We start from the raw sequence: 19,367 nt of genomic DNA on the forward strand, positions 1-19,367 counted from the left end.
TTGTAGGTCAGATTATCACCCCTTCCTCCTCTTCCTGTGCAACCTGCAGAATGAGAGGGAAGCCCTGGTCCGCTGCCTTCCTCTGAGCTTCAAGGTCAAGTGAAAGGGGCATAAATCCACACAGCAGAGAAGTACGCTGAGCGAGGCGCCCCCACCCAGTTCTCCCAGCCCGTCGCGTTTCAGCTGCTCTGGTGGATGAATATTCTGTGGTAAGCTTCAAACAGACCCTTCCACACAGCAATAAAAATACTTATTTTAGAAATCTGTCAAATATTTTTTAAAACTAGTATGATTTACTTAAAATTAATTATACTGAGCGGAGTGGGAGTAAAGGGGGGGATGGGAGACATCTGTAATAGTGTCAACAATTAAAAAAACACTTTAAAAAACAGAACCAATTATAACTGTGAATGGTATCATATAAACAAGTAAGGAAGAGAAAGGTTTGTAACTTAAAACATATCCCCTTTCCTCCCCCAAGCAGTACCTGGACTGGCATTAAGGAGCCGTGAGCACATCACGCCTGGGGAGAGCGTGGGCTCCGGAAGGCAGAGCTGCAGGCCCACCGTCCTCAGGCAGTAAAAGGGCCCCAGCGGCTGGAGAGAAAGCTGACTGGTGATCCAGGAACATACGTGGGTCTTCTCTTCTGTCTGAAGGAGGGGCCGCGTCGATCAGCACTGCAAAATATCTGACGGGTGGCAAGCTCCGGATTCTGAACGCCTTCCCGTTCCCCACCCCCCACTCCCAGGACGGGACAGACCCTAACAACACCCTGTGAGATTGGATACTGACGGGCGCATGTTCACAGAGGCTTAGACTATATTCCGATGATCATATTTCACAACTGTACCCTCCTGGCCAGCAGCAGAGCACCAGCAGCTGCAGTGAGCACACCCGCTCCCCCGGCTGCGGCCTCCCGGGCAGGGCCCCCCTCCCTGACAGGGCCTGTCCCACGTCTAAGCGACCGAAGCTGCTCAGGACAGGACCGCGCCATCCCTCCCCGGATACAACCCGCTGGACTTTGGTGCAGCCTTTATCGTCTTGAGAGATGATGCCAAGCCTCTGAAGTCCCTGACCTAGACACCTCTTCATTCTCACCAAGAAACAGCTCAGGTGTTCATGAAAACACAGTTGGTTTTAAAAAGCTATTTTCCGTAATGAATAACATAAACTGATGAACAAAAACAGATCCAGAGACAGAGAAGCATCGATCAGACCCTCAAACCTCAGAGGGAAGGTAGGGGTGGGTGGGGGAAAGGGGGAGAGATCAACCAAAGGACTTGTATGCAAGCATATAGGCCTAACCAATGGACACACACACCAGGGGGGTGAGGGGTAACGTGGGGATAAGGACACATATGTAATAACTTAGTCAATAAAGAAATTAAAAAAAATAAAATTAAATAAAAAGCTATGTTCTGGCATCGCCAGATATTTCAATTTTGCAACTTAAATGGAAAGCCAAGGGTAACTGTGTGAGTAATGCCAAATAAGCACTGTTCATAATTGTAAAATTTCTTTATCATGCAACTTACTTTTCTCATTAAAAAACAGTTCATAGGTTTAAAACTTAGAGGGAACTCGAGACCCCACACCACACCCACATGACGCCTATCAGACCTCCTGCCCACAGCGGGCTCTGCTGCAGAATTACCTGCGGGAGGAAGTCTTGAGAGTGTGACTCTGTTAAGTAATCTGTAAAGTTGCTGATAGCGGTCACAATGGCCATCGTATGAGGATCGGAGAGAAACGATGCTTCAGCGACCGCAGACGAGTTCTTTCTGGCCTGGTCAGGGGTCCGGGGTGAGCGCACGTCACAGCTGGGGCTGCTCTCAGATGCTCCTGTTCACCTGGCTCCTATGGGCATCGTGCTGGTAACGGTGAACTCTGGGGTTTTGATGGGGCATCTTGGTAGCCAGGTAACTTAGTCTGTTCTCACCTAATTCTCACAAGAACCCCGGGGGGGGGGGGGGTCAGCATCTCTTGAAGCACAGGATTCATCAGGAGTGACCTGGGATCTCAGTGCAGGCTTGGTTCCCATTGATTCCAGGAAGCAGTGGGGGGTTGGGGGGGGTGAATCAGGGGTTCTGAGCAGCAACCTGGAGCGCGGCGGTGGGTCTCCGCCCGGTTCTGGACAAGTGGCGGCACCACCCGGGAACCTGTTAGAAGTGCAGTTCTTGGGCCCCACTCCAGGCTCCAGGCTGAGACAACCTGGGGGCGGGGAGGGGGGACAGGGCCCCGAGACCCCTGCTCTAACAAGCCCGCCAGGGGTCTCTAAGGCCAAAGCATGAGAACCACTGGCTGAAGTACAAACTCCATCCTGCCTACAGAGCCCTCTGCATTGGTTTTATAGTCAAGAAACCATATGCAAAACATGTTAGTTTTCCAGGACTGGGAGGGAGATGGGGAGGGGAAAATTGCTAATAGAACCCTTCCTTTTTAAAAAATATCTGACTGATTTCAGAGAGGAAGGGAGAGGGAGAGAGAGAGAGAAACATCAATGGTGAGAAAGAATCACTCGTCGGCTGCCTCCTGCACAGCACACCCCACACTGGGGATCGAGCCACAACCCAGGCATATGCCCTGACCAGGAATCGAACCATGACCTCCTGGCTCACAGGTCAACCCTCAACCACTGAGCCACCCCACTTGTGGCTGCAAATAACTTCTTTCTAGGGCACTGGCTCCTCTCGGGAGCCTCTGGGAGACTGTGAGAATGTTTGCCTCCCCAAATACATCAATGACATGACCACAGAAATTCTGTCTCTAAAATATGCTTATGGATCTTCAGAAACTAAAACCTGTGAATTCAGGGACCAAACATCCAAAGAATTACCACAGGCAGGTAATCCTGAGCTCTGAGTGGAGGAGGAGCTTATTAAAAAAGCGTCTAATTCAACAACCAAAAAATGCAAATATATTCATCTTACCTACATACAAAATGATGCTAACTGGTGATGAGGGTGTGGGTAGCCAGTAAAAACTAATACCACGTGCCATTATGATCCACAGAATCTCTCTGCGCGCACATATGCCTCTGAAACCGTCTTTCTCTAGCATGGGAAACCTGACACGTTTTCACCCTGCAATTTTAGAGCTTCTGCAGTTCTAAAGCAGCGCCTTGTAGCACTACAGTTCCTGCCACGCGTGCCGGCAGCCTGGCTCCTATTTTAGTACTTTTAATTCATTCTGAGATGAAATGAATTGTAAAATTCTCTCTAAAAAGTTTTACATCGCAGAAGTTATAGTAATATCAGGACTACTTTGAATCACAGATGAATATTTCATATTGTGGAGAAACTCATTATTTCACGAGAGCAGTTATTTCCAGCTTCTCTCCCTTCAGCTGTGAGGGAAACATCTGTAACTCTAAAAGTTAATGATTCCCTGACAATTATAAATGTTTATAAATGTGTGGCAATTTCTTGGTCTACTTAAGAACACTTATTCCTTAATATTTTATTAATCAATAGTAAGAGCCTCTGTTACACTTAATGAATAACACTTTTTTTCCAGGAAAGAAAGTATAACAAAATAGTTACACAAGTAAGAGATATTTGGGTTAAAGTACTCCAGCAATTGCTATTCCACTAAAATACAGCAGTATATTGGCAACAGGTGCAGTGAAAACAGAGTGAAATTCTTACTGAGTAAAATCCAGACGGTATTAGGGCGTCACCTATAACTTTTGCCATGGTTTCAAACAGTAATTCCCTCTATGTGACATTTTCAAGGTGGTTTCACAGAACCGGATGGAATAACACTTTGAATTGTTTTAATTTTGCTTTTACTTTGAAAAATAATAAAGTCGTTATTTAAATTCAGAAGACTATTGCTTTGAGAGCGAGAAAACCCTGAAACACTTCATTATTTATTTCAACTATTAAAAAAAATATATGTATATATCAGCGATCCTTTACCAACAAAATTAACTTTAACTGGAGGCTTGTAACTCCTCAAGAACTTGAATTAAAAGACAGACTTGAAGGCTGGGCAGCAGGGGCCAAGCTGCCCTGTGCAGACTAAGGTGTCTTGAGGACAGGGGGTCTGAGAGAGGAGGAAGCTGAAAGAGAAAACAGCAGAACACACAGTCTCTGACCTTGGGCCTGCCATGCCCCAAAAGCGATAGAGTAGAGCGTTTAACCAATTACATGTGGGAGTGAACGCAACCGCAGAGGAGGTGGTCGTGAGCAGACAAGGTCCTGTACAAGTACTTCTTGGAAGAAATGAGTTAAGAAGCTAAGACAAGAGATGACAAGGAGGAAAGAGCTTTCTTTGCTCACAGACATGGCCTGCATGCTAGCTCAGCATGTCACTGTTAGCTGTGGAAACTCAAAAATGTCACCGGAGCTTTTTGGATCCTGTGTGTCCTCATTCATGCAATTCAGCAAGTGTTCCCTGAGCAGGGCCAAGGCCCAGGCGCTGTCCTAGGCTCTGCAGATACTAAAGTGAACAGAAGCGCCTGCCTTAGGGAAGCTTTCACTGAAAAAACTGCCCCATTTAAGACACTTAGGCCCAGCCGGCCTGGCTCAGTGGTTGAGCATAGACCTATGAACCAGGGGGTCACGGTTCGATTCCAGGCCAGGACACATGCTCGGGTTGTGAGCTTGGTCCCCAGTAGGTGGCCTGCAGGAGGCAGCTGATCAATGATTCTGTCCTCATTGATGTTTTTTTCTCTCTCTCTCTCTTCCTTCCCCCCTGAAATCAATAAAATCTATTTAGAAAAAAAAAAAATCTAGAGAAAGTCATGAAGTGAAAATTAGAGTACAAAAAGCCCACTATTGGTTTCCTACTTCTATCTTCCTTTAATAATTCATCTACCAGAGAGGTCTTCCCCCAAACACATTCTACGTTACTGTGTTCTATGCCGAATCCCCAGTGGGTCCGAAATGAACATCTCTGCCCTTTTATCTGAGACTAGAGGCCCGATGCACGAAATTTGTGCACGGGACGGGGGAGGGGGGCCCCTCAGCTCGACCTGTACCCTCTCACAATCCCGGACCCCTCAAGGGATGTCCGACTGCCAGTTTGTGGGATTGGGCCTAAACCGGCAGTCGGACATCCCTCTCAAAATCTGGAACCACTGGCTCCTAACGGCTCACCTGCCTGCTTGATCACCCCTAATTGCTCACCTGCCTGCCTGATCACCCCTAATTGCTCACCTGCCTGCCTGATCACCCCTAATTGCTCACCTGCCTGCCTGATCACCCCTAATTGCTCACCTGCCTGCCTGATCACCCCTAATTGCTCACCTGCCTGCCTGATTGCCTCTAACTGCCTCTGCCTTGGCCCTCACCACCGTGGCTTTGTCAGGAATGACATCCAGAAGGTCGTTCGGCTGTCTGGTCTAATTAGCATATTACACTTTTATTATTACAGATTCAAGGTCCTCCATGTCCCAGCTTCAACCAACTTTTCTAGCTGCTACCTTCCAAAACTCTTTCATGAACCTCCTGATCCAAGCTGACTATTTGATATTCTCACAAATATACTTCACACAAACCGACTTTATTTAAAACCTTGCTATGTGCCTCCCTCACCCGGCCTGACTTATGTCCGCCACTTGTCCGTAACCCTACCCCTTCTTCTACCAGGCCTGACACTTTCTGGGTATGATTTTCTGAGCAGGAGAGAGAAACACCAAGCTGACCCCAAGAAAGTAACATTTGCTTTTTTGAATTGAAGAAGAAAGTTAAAAACGGGAGGCTAGTGAGGAGGATGTTATAACATATAACCACCCTCACATTATAATAGGTATTTCCAAAAACAGCTGGTTTGTAGACTCTGCAGTTTATGATTACTGATTGACTATATTCACAAATGGGAAGAAATGAGTCTAAATCAGCGATGTTCAACCGCTGTGTTGCATGAATTTTTAAAACATGCAATAGTTGAGTATTTAGTCAGGGGACCTCTCTTCCCTTAGCTTGTCAAATAAAAAAAATGACAACAGCCAACACACAATAGCCATCTGGTGTGCATGAATCAAAATTATATACACATATATATGTATGTATGTATATGTACACATATTTTTAAAATTTTTTGTCAGATCTGTAAAAAAAAATCTAATATATTTTTTGGTGTGTCTCAGATTTCCAGTAATTAGTTCGTGTGTGTCATGAGTTGAAAAAGGTTGAAAATCACTGGTCTAAATGAACTCAAAATTATATGATTATAAATAGGACTAAAGAGCATTTCATATCATAGAATTATATACTTGATACCTATATAGTTTTCCCAACCATGTCACCCCAATAAATTTAATTTAAAAAATAGAAAAAGAAGAAAAAAGGAAGAGCTTTCCAGGTGGCACAGTATGTTTGTGAATAATTTTTTTTTAAAATTTATAAAATGAATTTCCTCAAGAAATTAGTGAATTCCTGAATTACTCTTTAGTTAAATATTCTATATTGAGTTTTAATTTTGTAGACAGAAAAAAAAACTTTTCTACAGTAATCATGACGAAGTAAAACTTAAACTCACTGATTCCTGGGTTATGCAGTTATCATCTTAAAAAGAAATAGGGTTCAACACTAAGACTTTCACGGAAATATATGAAATGGGTATCATTTAAGTGAAGTAGGGGTTGTATGATCAATAGCTTGCATAGGACGGTATCATCAATGGTTGTTGAGTTTAGATCTCTTGATCGAAGAGGAATAAAACGTTATTTTATGAGAGAGAGATAAAGGCCACTCCACTCCTCCGGTCTCTCTCCTTTTTCCTCTCCTCCCTGGGCAGCCACACAACCACTAAATGTGCTAGGCGTGTGCCCTTCCCGGCACACAACCTTAGCATGTTAGCCTGGAGGAAAAGCAGGTTATTTTCGTGGCAGAGGTATGTTTTGGCAATCAGAATCAGGCTCTCAGACACCGACATTATATCAGATGATTAACTAAATCCTGCAAAAAAAAAAAAAAAAAGGGTGGGGCACGTATAACAAAAGAATTCTCCTAAACACAGCAGTCTAATACAGAGAGGATTTTATTCTGGGTGAATGTAAGAAAGGAAGAAATAATTTGATATGTTGTCTCAGATACGCCTTTCTAAAATCCTAATGATTTGATGACAACCTATTGTTTGATCAGAGCCTAGAACTAGTATTTCTGTCTCCTAGGGTTTCCAGTTCCACACGGCAGATGAATACAATCTCCCCGCGGTTGCCTGCAAGGAGGCACCTCATTAGGGTCTGAGGCACACCCTGGGCCTTCTGAGGTAGACACCTTGTTACTGCTAATTGCGGTATTCCTGCAAACGGGGGCTGGAGAGAAGGTCTGTAAAACACACATAAGGAGATGTTTGGTTGGTTTTGAAATATATTTTTATTGGTTTCAGAGAGGAAGGGAGAGGGAGAGAGAGATAGAAATATCAATGATGAGAGAGAATCATTGATCAGCTGCCTCCTGCACACCCCCTACTGGGGATTGAGCCCCAACCCAGGCATGTACCCTTGACAGGAATCAAACCCAGGACCCTTCAGTCTGCAGGCTGACTCTCTATCCACTGAGCCAAGCCGGCAAGGGCAAGGAGATGTTTTTTAAATGAAAAGATACTATCAACTTTCAAATACACTTTGAAAATCTTTAATAGTTAATTCTACCCACGTTCTGCCTCACTGAAGGTGGAAAGATACTGTAAGTTCACAATTCCAATGCTTAGCTCCTGGGAAACTGAGGCACTAGTGAAATAAATGAATATTAGTAATCAGCATTTTAATAAACTAGATGTTCATACTGATACCTGAGCATGAAAGTAAAAGAATCTGTTTTAATTTATGAAAACTCTGGCACCTGGAATCCATATTCCTAACTTGAAGCATAAACGTAAAGATTGAGCGTAGCTTTCTGTAAGAAATGTAATATGCATGAAATTTAAATAGACTTTAAGGAAATCAAACATGTTATCATGTACTCACAAACCTGAGCAGTTTGAAAAGGGCTAAGGATCCTTAAAAATAAACAACTGTACATTAAAGACAACTATCAAGTTTGTGTTTCTAAATTTCATTGTTCTGCCCACTCAGGACACCATTTGGGTTCAGTCCTTAAGCTTGACCTGTGCAAGGGGCCATAATGCAATGTCACTCAACTCCTAAAAGCACCAGAATTCACCCAGGTGAGTATTACTGCCTTCGGAGTGGCCATCTCAGGAGTTACTTGCCTTTGACAGTTGACACAGTCATTTCTCAATATAACATGGACGTTTCTCTTTTGAAAAGGCCTCAAAGAGTATCTTTAACTGTGGTAAATAGCTCTCTCTCTCTCTCTCTCTCTCTCTCTCTCTTTCTCTGAGTACAGATCTAATTTTCTGAAATAGCCAACTGCTGGTTAGGAGAGCCTGTGAGGGAAGGTAAACAATGAAACCAGCTAAATTGGTGTTTGATCAAGATGAGACATGCCTATGTAACATCAACTATTTTTATCTGTGTCTTGCCAATCAACTTGATTTTAAAAGAGTGGCTTCGAAAGAGTTTTGATGAAGGTAAAGATGGAACATGGGGATAGTAATAATTACTCATGATGAAGAGTAATCATCTATTCAGATGAGGACACCCGAAGACCAAACGTAGCAAGTGTGCATAGTCCACAGTCCATGAACCACTTCCCTGGACGCTGGTGAGCAATGGGGTTCCTACCTACTGTTCCTCTGCAGGGGGCGCTCTCCCTTCTTGTTCCTTAGGCAACTGAATCAACCAGAAGCCAGCACAGAACCTGGACTCCTCTAGCCAATGACACCTTCTTCATTGGCAAACACACTCACAGAAGCAGCAGGACATGCACATAAGAATAAGCCAGCCCAGTAGCACAAAATGTAAAAAGTTATCATAGAGTTCGCTGTGCAGGCTTGTCTTATTACCATTTTTAGTTTGATTCTTTCCCCAAGAATCTTGAATCAACTAAAGATATTCTAGAGAACTTCTACAGGAGCCTATGTTGTTTTATGTTTTAATATTTATCTTTATTGTTGAAAATATTACAAATGTCCCCTTTTTGCCCCATTGTCCCCTTTGAGCCTGCACCTGCTTCCCCCACCCTCACCCCCACACCCACCCCTGCCTCAGGCCTCCACCACACTATTGTCTGTGTCCATGGGTTATGCATATGTGCATATAAATTCTTTGGTTAATCTCTTCCCACCCACCCACCCAGCCCCACCTTCCCTCTGAGGTTCCTCAGTCTGTTCCATGCTTCTATGTCTGGTTCTATCTGGTTCATCAGTTTATTTTGTTCTTTAGATTCCACAGATGAGATTACGTGATGCTGTCTCTCTCTGACTGTGATCTGGTTTCCTCCCCTCCTCTTACAACTACAACTGAAAGCGGAGTGACTTTCCCAAGGTCATACCACCAGCTAATAGTTTAGATGCAAATTACTGAACTTCCTAAGCAGAAGTTCTCAGCAGACCAGAACTATAAAAAAACAAACAAAACAAACAAACAAAAACAACAACCCACAAGCCCACCAATAGATCAGCCTTGGGCACAAAGGAGTAAACATGATTTACCATTTTACCAGGTTCAATAAATACCATTCTGATGTGTTAATAGCCTTTAATAGTGAAGGCATTAGCCATCAATTAAATAAACAAACCATTAAACAGGGAAGAGACGTGTCAATAAAGGCTTCATCTACTAATTTTCTAATCAAGGATGCTAGTCATTGCTGGATATCGGCCAGGGAGTGGACGCCACCCATGCCACATAGAACCTATGGCACAGATAATCCTTCATGAACACGCCTCACTACAAACAAACCTGCAGACAGTGAAAAACCAACAGAGGACATCAGCAGACACACACGTCCTCAAAAAGTAACGTCGGTCAGCATTCACTCTGAACGGAGGTGCATGGAAATATCTGTAACATTCAGTGGTTCCAATTTTTATGGAAGGTTGTATATTAGCATATTTCTATTCTACAACAGTAAAGGGAGCTTACATGCAAAGCGAAAAGGGTTCAAGTGAAAACAAAGCTATTTGACAGGTAAAGAGGAGGCAGAATTCAGTAAAGAAGGATATCAATTTCAGATTAGGCCCAGCATTCCTTTGTGCTTTGGTAGGTGAATAGCCTTATACAGAATATCTCATCCCCTTTAACCTCAGTTTTCTCATCTATGACGTAGGGTCCAAGAATCTTTACTTCAAAAACCACCTGCTACATATGAGGTGTTTTAACGTGTCATAATCGTTATTTTTTTAATGTATTTTTATTGATTTCGGAGAAAAAGGGAGAGGGAGAGAGAACCATCAGTGATGACAGAGAATCATTGGCTGCCTCCCGCACGCTCCAGGACCCAGCTCACAACCTGGGCATGAGCCCTGGTCGGGAATCGAACCGTGACCTCCTGGTTCACAGGTTGATGCTCAACCACTGAGCCACCACGGCCGGGCAGCATCGTTATTTTTAATGCAAAGAGTGGACTGGAACTCAGGGGCTTGGGGTCCTTACTTCCTAAGGAGAGGTGTGGCCTTCCCAGCCATTCCCAGTGGAGACAGAAGTGGGTCTTGGGTAGGTGCTCTACCTCTAACTAGCAACTGCCTTAACTCTTCCTAGCCTCGGTTTCCCCATCTTTTCAACGGAGGTATAAGAATGTGGAACTCCATGGGTTGTTCTGAACTCAAGCTGAAATAATGCTTACAGAAAGGTTTTAGAGCTGAGACCAGTACTCAGCACATACCTAGTAAATGTTAGCTGTTGCTTCTCCACCTATAAACAGTGCCGTCTGGATTAGATCTGGTGACCTTGAAGACCCTTCTCAGTTCTGAAAATCTCTAATTCTATTCGCTTCCATAGGAAAAGTCAGTAAAACTGGTGTTTACATTTTTTGAGTTTGTTGAAGGTCAGGAAAGATGAGGCAAGAGAGTAGAAGTGTGGAGGGTTTGTTATGGCTGTTTTGTCCTAACAATCCTCCCCTGTAATCTCTCAGCAGCCAAAACACTGAAGATCTACTAATTCTTGCTCCAAATTATCATACTAAAGGTATATCTTCCCTACTTTCATCACCTGAGAGAGTCTTATTAGATATAATGTTTACCAGTTTTAAAAAATTAGAAAAAAATACTCAAAAATATCAATGTGTTTAAATTTCAAATGTATCTATGCATACAGCTTTAGCCTATTTTTTTCTTACTCAAATTTAGTGTTATGACTCCTTGAACTACTGGCTTCTTTTAAAAGCCCTTCATTGTAGAAATTAACGTTTTGCTCCGCCTAAACCCCTGAGTACCTAATTGGGACTCAGCTACCCCAAAATCTCACCAGACAAGAAATGCAAAGAAATGGAGGTATTAGGTCAAAGCAGTGGTTCTCAACCTTCCTAATGCTGCGACCCTTTAATACAGTTCCTCATGTTGTGGTGACCCCCAACCATAAAATTATTTTCGTTGCTACTTCATAACTCTAATTTTGCTACTGTTATGAATCATCATGTAAATATCTGATATGCAGGATGTATTTTCATTGTTACAAATTGAACATAATTAAAGCATAGTGATTAATCACAAAACAATATGTAATTATATATGTGTTTTCCGATGGTCTTAGGTGACCCCTGTGAAGGGTCATTCGACCCCCAAAGTGGTCACGACCCCCAGGTTGAGAACCGCTGGGTCAAAGAGCCCTCTGAGAGACCGAAACGAGGAACGCTCATCCCATCAGCCCGGAGAACAGCCTTTGCCCAGAACCTTTCATTCCTACCAAGATCACAACCACCATCACCAAATGACCAGCTGCTGGGTGATCAACAGTGACAGGAGGTGAAGGCTGACGCGAGGGAGGAGAATGCAGTGCTCACCTTGGAACGTATACCTGTGCGTGAGCTGCACGTGTCACTGGAAATGCTCACCAGCAGGGAGTGTGCGGGGAGCGTGACACTGGGAACCCACATAGCACTACACTGAGGTCATCCTTTCACCATCGGATACTTAACCTCTCTCAGTAACAGCCTTGCCATCAGCAAAATGGAGAAATCCCTTCGGAAAGGAACGTTGTGAGAACAAAATACAGTGGTGCGTATAAAACATGTTGCCTAGTGCAGGGCTCAGAGATGACAGGTAACAGTACTGCTAGACTGTCCGAGGGGCCTTCGATGGGGGGCACTGAGCCCTCAACAGCTCCTAAGTTATTCTATTGTGACGCAGAGCGAAATAACTGATGTTCATGACCACGATCGTCTATTAGCAATGACATGGACTCATTCGATAAGCTCTCAACAAACACCCCCGAATAAGTTATTTTCTCAGCATGGGGGTTGGTGCTGGTACAGAGAGGCGAGTAAGACCCCGCTGTGACCCCACAGGACTCGCCCGCTAGTGGGGGAGCGAGAACTGTGCACAGTGACTATTGGACACACGCTGAGAGCTGTAGGGGCACGTGCACCTGGCACCGAGGTGCAGCCAGCACCCCCCAAGGCCGTGGGTGAAGGCTTTGGAGAAGAGCCCGAGCAAGCAGGCCCTTGAAAGACGGGTGAGAGGCTGAGAATGGGCCAGAGGCACTCACCAAGCACGGGGTGTGTGGGGGGAAGGTATCATCCCAAAGGAGAAACGGGATAGAGGTGCGATCATGACGGTTCCGGGGAAACATACTTAGGAGTTCGGACGTTACCCAAAGAGCGCCGTGAAGATTTCAGGCAGTGAGGTGCCAGGCTCAGGCTACGATGGCGAATGACAACGAGGATGATGGTGTGGAGGCCGGGCAGAGGCAGGGACACAGGTGAGAGGCTGATGAAACAGTCCAGGGGGGAGAGGAACAGAGCCTGAACGTAGGCCCCGACGGAGGGAGCAGAGGAAGGGGCGGTGAGGGCGAGAATCATTCATTTTAAACATATTTCAATTACATATTTTTAAAAATCCTCACCCGAGGATATGTCTTTATTTTCAAAGAGAGAGAAGGGGGAGGGGGGGGAGGAGAGAAACATTGACTGGTTGCCTCCCACAAGCACCCTGACCAGGAATTGAGTCCGCAACCTTTTGGTGTATGGGAGGATGCTCCAACCGACTGAGCCACCCAGCCAGGGCCAATTACATTTTTATTTTGGTAAATAAAAAGTTCTTAAAGGAATACATCTTCTGTAATCGAGAAAACGTGGCTCTCCTGGTGGAACCATTTTTGGTGTTCTTGAGTTCCTCAGATTGCAGCGTTACATAATTCATAGCGTGATGAGAGGGTGATAGCTCTGAGAAAGTTTAAAATAATATTTTAGGTATTTTGATAATGGGCCAAGTTTTTTCTTTCTTATGATAAGATGGGTATTTAGTTCTGGTTAATTGTAATAAAAGTTTCAGTAAAAAGCTAAACTCCAATCGGTAATGTTTAAACCCTTTACGTAGGAAAATCTTGTATGCAGTGCTTAATTGTTTTAACTGGAGTTTTCCAAAGGTTAGATCTTGTACTGTGTTTAGTAAAACTCTTCCTATTATTAAACAATACTTGTTCAAATATTTAAACAAAAATTCCACTTTAATGGAGCTGATATAAAATGCATCACAAGGAAAATATTGGCCATAAAGCGAAGAAATATACACTACAAATCTTTCGGTTTTGTTTGAACATTTTAGAGGAAGTGATGACTAAAACAGCAGCCACAGAACTACTAAAACTTGAACCACCTTCAAGTAAACATACGCAGGCACGTGTGAACTGAGTATTCCCACTGCTCAAACTGAGATGCGCGAGGCTCTCCTCCGAACAGCTTCAAAACCCTCTGAAAAGCAGCAGAACTGTCGCCTCTTTGCAAAGAGACTAATCGTCATCATGAAGCGATTCTTAAAAGCAGGAACAGAATGGTCAGCCAGGCTGATCCCCTTAATTTTTAATGAAGGGTTATCTCCAAACAGATCAATGCATGAAATAAACTCATGAAGGAAAAATCTATCTTTAGAAAGAAACTAATTGTAATGTTCACCTCCACGCTGATGATCTACAATCGGAGGGCATATTAGAGAACAGAAAGGAGGAACTGTGACAAAGTGGCAAGTGCAAATCTGTCAGTGCTCCAACAAGCCAGGGTGGCTGCCATAAAACAGCCAAATGGCTTTTCCCACCTCCTTCAAGGTCACGTTCCTGATGAGGCGCTCACTGCGATGAGAATGCACTTAACCACTTTGCCTGCATCTGACCTGACCTCACAAATCCAAACGGCCTTGTGTGACTACCCAGACCTTTCAGCCTTTCCCTGGACAAAGATAATTAAGGAGAAGCACTGCCCTCGTTATCCCAGGAACTGAAAGACAAATAAACTTTTAAGAGCACAGCCAGTGTCTCCCTCACTAAGGGGCCACGTTTAAGCAGGAGGTAAAATCGAACCACGGTTAGGTAATTACAAAAGATTAACCGTGTTAAGTGTGTTATGCGCGGCCACTTTGTCTTATTTAAGAGAAAACAGGAGAAGAAGGGTTGGGGGGACATGTCACAGGCCTCCGGCCAGAAGGCCCTCCCTCCCTCCGCCTGCGGGAAATGGTTTCACAAGGGGCTGTGCAGAGACAACCATGAAACGCATTCACTGAAACTCCCACACTGCATTTCGATTTTTAAAAATTTGAGGTTGATATGTATAAATAGGAAAAACGGATGTGTTTTTCTGCATCAGCGCTAGATTAGTCATTTTGGTATGCTCTAGAATCCATCTGCCTTGTAAATGAATAAAACAACATGTTTATGTGAAATAGCATTTAATAGGAAGAGCGGGGGAAAATCATACTTAAGAGAGAAGCTCTTTTTCTCTGAACTACTATCGTCCGTGGTTTCCCAAGTCTAACTATATTTAGACGTGAAGGGCCCTCAAATAATCTGTGTGCTTTTCAATTGTTAATCTTCCCTTGTGAAATGAATTTACCATCAGTAACGTCTATGGCATGAACTGTTTCTAGGATACTGAAGAACGATTAATTTTCATCCTATTGTGAAAATTAAGAGCAATTATTTCAAAATTTAAACACACAGGATTTGTAACTTAATAGCTAGGTTTATAACTAAAATAAAAACACCAATTTTAAAACAACTGGTTTCTTAAATATTAAAAGATATGCCATATAAAATAAATATAATCAAATACCTTCTATACATCAAATTGTTATTCTCTTTGGAAAATACTAATTTTGACATTTCAGAAAACAAACAATACATTTCTAATACATAATCTCTAAACTGAGACTTCAGTTTAAGACACCTTACACACAAATATTACATAATTTTTCATTTTAGACAAGACTACAAGAGTCATACAAACTTCATTCATTCTATACTACATATTACTGGAGAAATTGATAACAGCAACAACGCTGATAAATCTGATGAATAAACATAACAAATTTCTAATGTAAAATATCGTTTAAAATAATTTTCGCTTTAAAATATTCAACGTTTGAGGATATGGAATCGCTTCATGTATCATCACAGCCAAAATAGCATTCAGGATAACTTCGTATTGATAATTATATGCTTTGAGAATTTTCCAGATCAATGTAATATAGCAATAATCTTGCTAATAACCCTAGCCTACACCTTTGGGATTCCTCTTGCTCCTCCCTCCTACTCCACTAACAGTCATGCGCCTGCAACTCCTTTCTCTGCGGCAGAGTCCCCCATATGCAGGTGTGGCTCCTGTCCCAGGAGCCAAGAACCAGGTCATGGAAAATCTAACTTTTTAAACATCTAATTGTTGTGATTTAGGTTTTAGCCATAACTATTTAAAAGTTCTGGTCTAACCCAGAAGAGTACATAGATAACTGTATGGTAAAAAATAAATAAGTCAATCAATAAAATTAACAAACAGCCCAGGCCGGGTAGCTCAGTTGGTTAGAGCACTGTCCCCACTCACCACGGTTGTGGGTTCGATCCCAGGTTAGGGTACATACAACGAATGCATAGATAAGTGGAACAATAATCTTTCTCTCTTCCTTCCTCTCGCTCTCTAAAATCAATTTTAAAAAAATAGTATGGTCCCTAATTTACTTTCTCACTTCCACATACCACTCTACCTCCTTCATGGTACCAAATTCACAAGGTCCACACATGCTTAGGAAAGAATACTGTTTCTCAGGTGCTCAGTGCTAAAGCACTCATATCTACAGTAAGAGAATAATTACCACTCAGCTGTAAACTACAAAGACATGTGTGTATGTATGTATATGTGTACACATATTTGCACAGACACAGTCAGAAATGCACAGGAAAGCAGTAAGATACCCTGTCAGTGTAAAATTTAAACTTTCCTAAAGTGAGGGAAAGTTATATTTTTAAAAAATGACTCTTCTAGTCAAAAATTTCAAACAAATACACTGCCCTTTGACACTTGTGCTTAGACTGTTAGAAAGGCGGTTTGTTAGCAATCTTTATTCACAATTGTTTAAAGTCTAGCAAACAAAATACATTATAAAGAGACTGATGTTCCAAAGCCCAATCTCTTAATTGCGGATCAGAGCTGAAAATAGATCTTTTTTCCTCCACTAATTGAGTGAGTCTTGTTAAACCTTTTGAAATGCACTTTAGAAAATGCAAGAATACAGCACAGAACAGGTTCTGTAATTTGGGTCATTTTCTGTTACTTGCAGTAGTGACGGGTGCTTAGCAACGCGGTGTTGGTGGCCCTTTTAAGGAAATGAATACCTGGAATACAGCATTTTAATCTATTTTCTGGCATTAATTACCAAGATCACTGTGTTTAGACAGAGCCTCCTTCGGCACCTCCCTACATTATGAGAGCAAGGAGTCCGGTGATAAATTGAACATATTATCTCAGATGACAGAAGGCCCTGTGCACCGCACTCCCTCACCAAGTAAAAAAATGTTAGGACGTGGCAACAGCAAATAGGAGCCACAGAAGGGTTCGTGTTTAAGTGTTTAGAGGAGGCTCTTCCACTGGAAACCCGTGTCAGGCATCTACAAGGATCCATGTTAAGTTGCTTCTCTTTCACTAAGTCTTTGTGGAGAACTACATTTTGCCGAGCCACACACGAGGCCACCGATATCTACGAAACAGGATGGGGCACAGCCAAAACGTAGGCAGATTTTATTTGGTACCTAAAGCGTGGCTGCAATTTAAAATATGGGTTTTCATGGAAGAGGACTTTCACATGAGAAATGTTCACAAGGACGAGTATCATTGAAATCATGACCGCCTCAGCCCCCTGAGACTTATTTTCATGTGCTCGAATGATTAGCAGGAACTCAAGGAAGCAAGGCAAGCTATGGAGCTATCAAGTCGCTTTTTAAGAAACCAAACTGCCATTTTACCCTGTAAATATGCCCATCCCCACGTCATTCGTAATCAGGACAACGGGCTTGAGAAGCTAGCAGTGAAAAATATCTGGAATACGGTGATGTTTTTTTCTGATCTCCATCATCAGTGTTACAAGTACAAGTCTTCTAACTTTTCCCTCGTGACCACACAATTCATTTCAGATTTCAAGTCCCGGGGAAGGAAGATGAGGCTCTCACATCTCACCATTCTTCTCGAGGCTGCACAGCTAATAAAGAGATCAAGTGACTCCCCTCTTTGTCTAGAAGCATCCTCATTTCAGCCTTTAATCGTCCATTTTTAGAAAAAAAAGCTTTTCAAACTGAGCCGCCAAAGATGAGGAAAGACCCAGGTTAACCACCTGCAATCAGATTTGTTGAGTTTCAGACTGCCAGCTCATGTACAATCAGCGTCCCTTTCAATGGAACACACTTCACTCTTGATTTCCAATGTACCGTCAAATTTTGTAAATCACAGTATACAATGGGGGAACGCAAACATCGCTCAAGTTTTGCTGCCTCGCAGTAAGGCCTCTGCTTGCGGTGTGTGTGTGGGGGGGGGGGGGGGGGGTTGAATGCAAGAGTTGCATTTCAATGCGTGAGCGTCTGCTGGGGACACACACACACACACACCCCCCAAAACGTGTGGCCCCGACCGTCCACGCGGCGCAGAGGGCTTAGCAAGTGAGCTGTGAGTCTCCAGTGCCTCCCCCGGGTCGTTTAGTCCCTTCTGAGGGGCTCCTGTAGCAATTAGCACACAGAGGTCTCTGGATGGCTCGCTGCAACGTGTTTTTTTTTTTAAAAAACCGGAGAACAAAAGGTTTATTTTAAAAATGAAAACCTTGGCTCGTACCACTCCAGACGCGAATCTGCTTCCAATTACTGGAAGTATTTCCACTTCAGTGGAAGGGGATCAAATCTTCAGCGACACCCTCTCGGGCGCTGAATGTGAGGAGCGGCGGCTTTCCCGGGGCAGGAGGGCTGTGGCTGGGACACGGGTTCCCTGCCCGTCGGGGGAGGGGGACGTTGGTGGGGGGAGGGGGGCCGGCCAGGGAGGGGACCGCGGCTCCGGGCACCGAGAGCGGGCTCCGACCTTTGTTCATGTTATGGAATCGCACGCGCCAGGGGGGGAGTGAGTCTGACTTTCCGTCGCTGCGCAAGTTGGTCCGCGGGAGGACCCTGCAGGGGCCGCCGCCGAAGTTGGGTTTCTTTTAGGGACTCTGCCCGGTCACACTCTCTGCCTGGCAAGAACCACGCACCGCGTCTCCCGCAGGAGAACATCGCCTCGCTCCTCTCCTCGGAGGAGCCAGGTCACTTGGTACCTTTCCCCCGTCAAGCAATGAGGACGGGTTCTAGCTCCCGGGGCGCACGGGCTCCGATTCCTGCTCCGTGCGGCTCCGAGCCGCCCAGACACAAAGTATCCAAACCACGGGGGCCAAGCTTTGCTCCCCGCGAATCCAGCCCGACGCCGCGCCCCAGTCGCCGGAGAGACCGACCGCCTCGGAGCCGGCGGGCCCCGCTCCCCACCGACTCGCCCCGTCCGAGCCCCGGAACAAAGGCGCCGGCGCCCGCGGCGACCTGTGCCTCCCCCGGCGCCGCGCGGCCGCCAAGTTCAGCCCGAGAGCCGGCCCCGCGGGGGTGAACCGGCCCCGGCTTCACTGGCTCCGGTCGCCCCGGCCCCAGTCCCCCCGCGCGGCCGCCCCGCTCCCCGCCGCCCCGGAGCCCCGCGGGGCCGCCCCCCAGCCCGCGCCGCTCACCCACCTCGCCGGGCGCCGGGCGCTGCGTGCGGAGCGGAGCCGCCGCCAACTTGCCGGGTCTGAGCGCGTCGCGTTGCAGCGCCGGGCGCGGCGCGGGCTGCGGGGGCCGCCGGACGGGATAGGCTGCGCGCTGTTTACCGGCCGGCGGGGGCGGCGCTTAACCCCTGCGCGCCCGGCCGCCCTGCCGCCGCCCCGCCTGCCGCGCTCACGGGCACTTACACACGCACACACACGCTCGCGTCCGCACACTCATGCACACACATGCACACACATCCGCACGCTCTCATGCACACACATCCGCACACTCTCGTGCACACACATGCACTCACATCCGCACACTCATGCACGCACATGCACACCCCCGCACACTCTCA

General features: G+C 45.1%; 1 protein-coding gene across 7 annotated transcripts in view; it reads right to left on the reverse strand.

The window, feature by feature from the left end:
* The window catches only part of TENM3 (teneurin transmembrane protein 3), a 584,034-nt gene that overhangs the window by 294,936 nt on the left and 269,731 nt on the right, over nucleotides 1-19,367 (reverse strand). Inside the window, exon 1 of one of the 7 annotated variants that reach the window (XM_059685790.1) lies at nucleotides 18,998-19,113. The exons of the other annotated variants lie outside the window; for them this stretch is intronic. The gene's annotated coding sequence lies outside the window, so the exon portion shown is untranslated. Of the gene's footprint in view, nucleotides 1-18,997; nucleotides 19,114-19,367 lie in introns of those variants that run through there. 7 annotated transcript variants of the gene reach the window in all.

The sequence above is a fragment of the Myotis daubentonii genome, chromosome 2 (assembly GCF_963259705.1).
Source record: "Myotis daubentonii chromosome 2, mMyoDau2.1, whole genome shotgun sequence".
Classification (NCBI taxonomy): domain Eukaryota; kingdom Metazoa; phylum Chordata; class Mammalia; order Chiroptera; family Vespertilionidae; genus Myotis; species Myotis daubentonii.